Here is a 6,755-nt window from a genome sequence, read left to right as displayed (position 1 = left end):
CTCACCTCCTTCAGTATCCAGTAGGTGTTTGGAACAAGTTTCCAGTAAAAGCATAATCAGAGATAAAACCTTTGTCTTGTTAGACCAGCTCCACGCATAGGGTGACACGATGAAAGGAGATGGCAGGAGCAGGCAGTGAGGTGCAGCAGGACTGCCAGCAGCACAGACCACACGGGAAACTCACAGAACTGAGACACAGCAGCAAACCTTTGCTTTGAGTTTTGAAGAGCTTGAATCTGATGCAGTGGGACACACACAACAAAAGGCACAAGGTGGAAAACTGCAAGTCTGCCAGAATGAAAGGACAGCAAGGTGTTCCTAGCAGATGCTTTCCCATGAGTCTGAAGACACCTGCATTTGCCTTTCTCAAACTGGATATTTATGCCAGATGGGAACATAGAGAAGAGAGCAACTTTTCATTTAATTTTTTATCTCCTTCTCTTTCTCTTAAGATTTACCCATGTCAGAAGATGCAGCACTGACTCTGGACTAAATGGGGAGGGAAAAAAAAGCCACAAAGAAAAAAACAAACAAAAAGAAAAAAGCCAACAACCCACACATTCTGCTCTCTGTTCCTGTTTAGCTCTGCTGACGTTGCTCAGTGCAGCCTTACTGAACTTCCTGATCTCTCAGGTCCCAATTTTGTCACATCCTTGCACTCAATCAAATTCTGTGTATTAAGCTTGAAGGTTTGTTGGCAGTTAAGAGGACTTCAAATCCAGACATTTCTCCTGTTTACTTGCCGTGTGCTCTTATCTACTTTAGGATATGAATGCAACCTCAAACTGGAGAGGTTTAAAGAGCAGTTTTCTCTTCCTTTCAGAAACTCTTGGCAACTTCTAGGAGCTGAAGGCTAATTATTTTAGCACAAGGAGGGACCAAATAATCTTTTAATATGGTATTCCTGTATAATGTTTCCTCAGCACTTCTACATGAGAGAAAGAAGAAAGAGCAGTAATAAGAAGTCTACATTTATCTTTTTGAGGTACAGAACAGCTTCACTACAAGAAGAAATTAAATAAGCAAAAGCTCTTCAGGTTGGAAAAAAAAAATGACTGCAGAGAGAAGTGATAGCAGTCTATAAAATCCTGAATGGAGATGGGAGATGCAGTGTAACTGTTTGCTTTCTCTTCTAGTATAAAAGCTGAAGGAGCATCCAACAAAGTCATTACGCAGGTTTAAAACCAACACACCCAAAAGAAAGCACTCTTTGGTGCAGTCCATCATTACACAGTGGCAGTCGTTGCTTCAAGAGATTGCGGAGGCTAAAAATGGATTTGAAAAGACATCACACAAATTCATGGACAGTGTGATCAAACAGCAAATAAATACAGTTTACAATACTGTAAATGAAACCTCTGGGTTTTCCCAGAACCTTTACCACACTGATCTCCCAAAGCCAGGAGGATACACAGGATACACCAAGCCAAGATGTTTGTGCACGTGCACTTTTTCTGCATCTCTCACCATCTGCCACTGGCTGTTCCTGGAAACAGCGTGGCAGTTCCTGTTGCTCAGTGCAGAGCTACAAGGCCAAGTGGTGCATGTTAGTAATGAGTGGTCAAGAGTTCTCTGCATTCTCCTGCTTGGCTCTTTCATATCTTCTGGCAGCCTTTCTCTTAAGGTAGAAGATACTTCTGGCAAAGCTTCACAGTCCAACCAACCACTGTCCCTGCAGCAAAGATACTAGCAATTGTGTAGACAGAATGTAGCATTCACTCTTTCCAGTTAAGTGCAAATCTCACATTAAAACAAGGAAAAATGTAATTTATGTTTTTGCATTTAATTGTGGCCTCTGTATCTCATATTCAGTTTTGAAAGAGAAGACATTGCAGCTGCCCTCCATTCTCAGTAAAAAAAAAAAAAGTTCCCAATCCTCAGTAACAATTTGATGCTCTTTACAAAACAGTAGAGGCGTATTAAGGCCTCCATAATTAAGTGCAAGTAGCAATTTACCTGAGAGCAAAAAGTCAAGGAAAAATGCAAACAAAAGAAAAAACAAACTCCACCTTGAAGTCATTCAGTTTCATTAAAAAAAAAAACCACTTTAATAGAAGATTTTATATGCAACAATTATAATAGACAAAACTTTGCAATTATGATTTTGTCCACCCTGTTTAAAAAAGCTATAACAATGCCAGTTCTCTTCCAAACAATTGCAGAACAGTCAGAAACATTTTCAAACTGTAATCATTCCCTATTCAACTAAATCCATTGTGTTTGCAAGGAAAATCCAACTGAACAGGGAATTTGTGCCAGCCATTTCCCGTATCACATCACGCTCGTTCATCACCCCAATACTCCTCCAGATTTGCACAATTTATGTACTGTTGTGTCCCTGTGCCAATGGCAGGCAGCTTGTCCCTCACACCCAAGCATTCCCATCCTTTCTTGTTGTTCCTTTCAATATCTCTTCTCTAACATCCCCTTTGCTCCCAACACATACGCCTCCTGTTCCCTCTTTTTACTACTCTGCAGCAGGACAAAATAGAAATAGAGAAGAAAGCAGCAGAGTGGGGGAGAGAACAGGACATGGTGGGTGATGAACGCTAGGCACAGACTTTACGTACGCGTAAGAAAGAAAACAGGATGGAAGATCCAAGAAGGAAGATCACAAAAACCGAACGATGGCCAGGCACAGCAGAAGTTTGCAATGAGCCACTGATGACTCAAGGTTTCCATAGCATTTGTATTCTCAGCTTTGGATCACACAAAACAAAAAATACAAAATAAGTGGTACTTGCAGTAAGGCAAAGGTGTCCTAAATTGCCCAACACTGCTGCAACTTGGTTCTCCTGGGAAAAGTCACTAATATGGACTGTGCCCTACAAGGTTTATTCTCAGTCCTTACAATTTGGAGATTCCTACCAGGACCACACGGCCCCTTTTCCCTTCTAAGACTAAGAGGGCAGCAGGACCCTAAAATCCAAAGATATTGCCTGCATCTCTGACAGAGCAATGAACAGAAAATAGAAATACTCTGATAGCAGCATCTAAGCATATTCTTTTCCATATGTGGCACAAACTGCTAAATGCAGTACTGCATGAAGTCCCTGAGATTGAAGAGAGAGCAGGACAGCACCTGTAGTTACGTGGGTAGTGGCTCTTATAGGGAATGCTGCTATGGCCAGTGCATTCCTCACTAATTAAATACAGTCCTTTGGCTGCCAGCCAATTACCCTGTAACCCTGCCATGGCTGTGTTTGAAAACCTGTGGTCAAACAAGGGATATGTGGAGAGCGTAGAGGTAAGTAAACTCAAATTTAAAGCCTTGCTGCATACCAGATAAAACCATAATATTTCTCTTGCTCATCTACTATTTTCAAAACAAAAGCAAAGGGTATCTGTTATCAAGCTGAACTCTTACTTCCCATCTTGCAAAGCTGCAGCTTGCTGAAGCTCAGCTCAGACTCAGAGGCCTGTCCCATGGCTCCTTGCACCCAGACTCTGCTACCAGCACGTTCACAAGATCACAAGCTAAGGCAGCTGGTGATGTGGCAAACAGGGAGGGCAGTAAAAGAGGGTAGGGCAGGGTTACAACAGTGCTACAGAAAGCTGCTGCACTTGCTGCATGTACGATATGCAGACTGTTGTAGTTCAGTGCAACTCTATTGGAGCACAAAGTGAAAATCTCACATTTTTAAGAACTATTCTTGAAGCACTATACGAAGCTGTCTGTGTATAAGCATTATATTCAGCTAATCTTTTAGTCAAGAGTGCTATCTAATTTCATTGACCAGGTCTTTCTCAATATTTTTTTCCCTAACTTCATTAAAATAAATGAAATCTGAGGTCAGTGAATGACTTACGAGCTTTAGGGTTTTGCTAACTGTTCTTTCCTACTGAGATTTACTTTCTCATCATAGCCTAATTGTTAATTTCACAGAGGTATAGAACATATACATGCTCAACAGGCAGCTGGCAGTGGCCATATCCTGACTCCTGCCAAAATCCACTTATGGGGATCTAAATAGGCTTGGGAAAACTCTTCACTTTGTGGCCACTTTCTAACAAAGAAAGCATGCAGGCACAACTCTCACATCTAGGTCTCTCCAGAGATTCTGCCTTCATCTTAATTTTTATGTATTGGTACATAGGAGTTTCCTGTATCATGAGCTAGAAATTGCTTCTGTTACATTTCCAAAAGACATCAGAGGATAGCAATATCAGTCACTGTGGCACAGAGACCATAAATAAATTTTAACATGCAATAGAGGAAAAAATCCTGAACCAAGACCTAGAATGACAAAGCAACCCAGTCCTCCCTCTGAAAAGACTATTGCTTATTGCTTCCAAGGTTAATGAAACTATAAGCAAGCTGCTTTAGCAAACCCTATGAATTTGCATATGTCAATGTTCTGAATTGTTAGTTTGGAAGATATTTGAAGAATGATTAAGCTCAGAAGTAGGCAGGCCTCAAATACAGCAGCTGAATGAAAACTCAGTGAGCTTGTGTGGCACTGAGGCTAACCTGCTGCTTCTCCAACAGCTTCCCATGCTACCTGAATTTTGAGCCAGGGGATCAAACATGACAATTTCCAGGGACCTCAATGAAGAAAGTGTATGAATTTCTGGCTTCAAGTCTAGAGGCTGTTTGCTGTTGCCTCCAGAGGACCAGACCTTTTTCCAATGCTGTGAGCCTTGGCAGATGTGCACCTCAAAATCCTGCACGGCAAGGAAAGAAGTCAAAAACCTGACCTGAGTTTCTTAAGGCCATGTTAAATCTCAGTATCAACAGACAGGAGGAAGCTCTCTGGATGAGCTTAGATCTGGTTTGGGATCATAACACAGTGAAAGCCTTCTGTCCAACCACAGCTATGGGCATATCAAATAATTAAATTATTTCTTTGTATGAAAGTTGTGCCTTTCATATCTCATCAAAGGCAATAAAGGAGCTCGTAAATGACCAGCAAGACTGAGAATCAGTGATGCACTTGTGTTACTTTTGTACTTGCCAATATTTTGGTTCAGTGACAAACATTAATCCCAACTGTTACCAGTCACATAAACAAACACATTCAATATGCTTCCAATGGTTCAAGTGTTTTATTCTTATTCGCTAGGGGAGAAATTAAATCAGTAGGATTCAAAGGTACTTTTGTCACTGAAAATCACAGCTGACTGCTGTTTGCCTCATTTTCTTTACCAGTAAAGAAAGCACAATTTTGACTTTTGCTCACAAGTTTGATTTTTTCTCAGAATTTTTACACCTAGTACATTTCTAATGTAAAGGAGGTGACATTTGCAGCCTGGTTTTAAATGCTTGTCCAGGGCCATGGAGTAAATGTATGACAGAAATTACAGCAGAATCTCTATTCTGTTACTTACAATAATGAGCTTTAACAACTATTCAGTCTGCCTCCCTCACCTAAACAGGAAATCATGAATGCAGGTGGTTCCAGTTTTCAAATTATACGATCCCAGCCTTCCTCTTTTGTTGTTGTTCATTCATCCTTTTTATGTAACTGTTCCCTGTGAAAAACATGAAGGTCAAGATGACACTGAACTCTATCATTTGGAAGAATTATCAAAATTGTGGATAAAATTTAGCAGATTGCCACCCATTCTCCGATTTTTGGGAGACGAGATGTTAGTAACATGTTAGATAGAACCACCCCCGTGAACTGCACAGCAAATCTGCTGCCTAGGATTGTGTATGCCACAAAGCTGTACAAGGGGGAGCTGTAGTTAAATGGCATATTCTTGCTAATAGCAAGGTCAGATAGCAGTGCTGTTGCATTCAATACATTTGGGGGATCCAGTTTATATCACACATTGCCATAATGTTGGTGGCATGATTTCATCAACTTTTATCCCAGTACAATCCAAAGTGTCTCACCTGCAAAGTGTTTTTTGTAGTCCAAAATTTCTTGTGAGTGTAGTAAGGTCATGGCGAATTTATCAGCATTTACTACAAAAAGCACAAAGAAACTAAAATAGAAGATACACCAAGTGCTGTATCTGCATTGTCTGTACTGTGCTGTTTTAACTGTGCTGTTAGCATTGTATTTGGAAAAGAAGCAACACAAAGGCTGTACTAGACCAGAAATTTTGAGAGGATCTGTGTGTCAGTTTGTGCTGGAAACACCTCTGCCATCAAAGGCCCACTCTTATGGTAATTGAATCTTTCAAGAAATCAATAACTTTGTCAGATATTCACTTCAGGGGAAAAGCAACATTTCTGAGAGCATCTGGTGTCATTTCAATATTTTTCCCTTCAGAATAACTTTTCAGTACTGAGCCGTGCAGCACAGTGCTGATAAATACCGCACAGACCACATTACAACAGATTCTACATTTCAATAGATCCATAACGCACGTCTTTTTCTGGAAGTTTCAGTTGCACTCCAAATAACCTACTAAACTTCACAGATCTCTTAAGAGAGCTCTCTCCCTCCAGCATTCACCGTGGGATTTCCTGTTTTTCTGTTTCTCGTGGCTGAGCCAGGAGTTAGGTGGGCAAATCCTGAAAGAACATGGCAGAAAGACTGCATGTGGGCCTGCTGTGATGGAAGAGAGCTGCAGTTCAGGCTAGAGCTCAAGGCACAGCTTTCACCACACTCGCTCTCAAGCTGTCGAGCTCTCGTCTCTCTTAGCTGCCATCAGTGTGTTTATCAGGCAGAAGTGGGGAAGAGGTGAAAAGCAGCATGTGGAAATGCCAGGTTGCAGCAGGAGTGCTGCTGGGCCTGAGCAGTGCAGGGGCACAGAGGGCAGTTCTCCCATCAACTCAGCGCTCCCAGCCTGTGTGCATGCAG

The sequence above is a fragment of the Lagopus muta genome, chromosome 13, assembly GCF_023343835.1.
Source record: "Lagopus muta isolate bLagMut1 chromosome 13, bLagMut1 primary, whole genome shotgun sequence".
Lineage (NCBI taxonomy): Eukaryota > Metazoa > Chordata > Aves > Galliformes > Phasianidae > Lagopus > Lagopus muta.
This window is presented reverse-complemented; position numbering follows the sequence as displayed.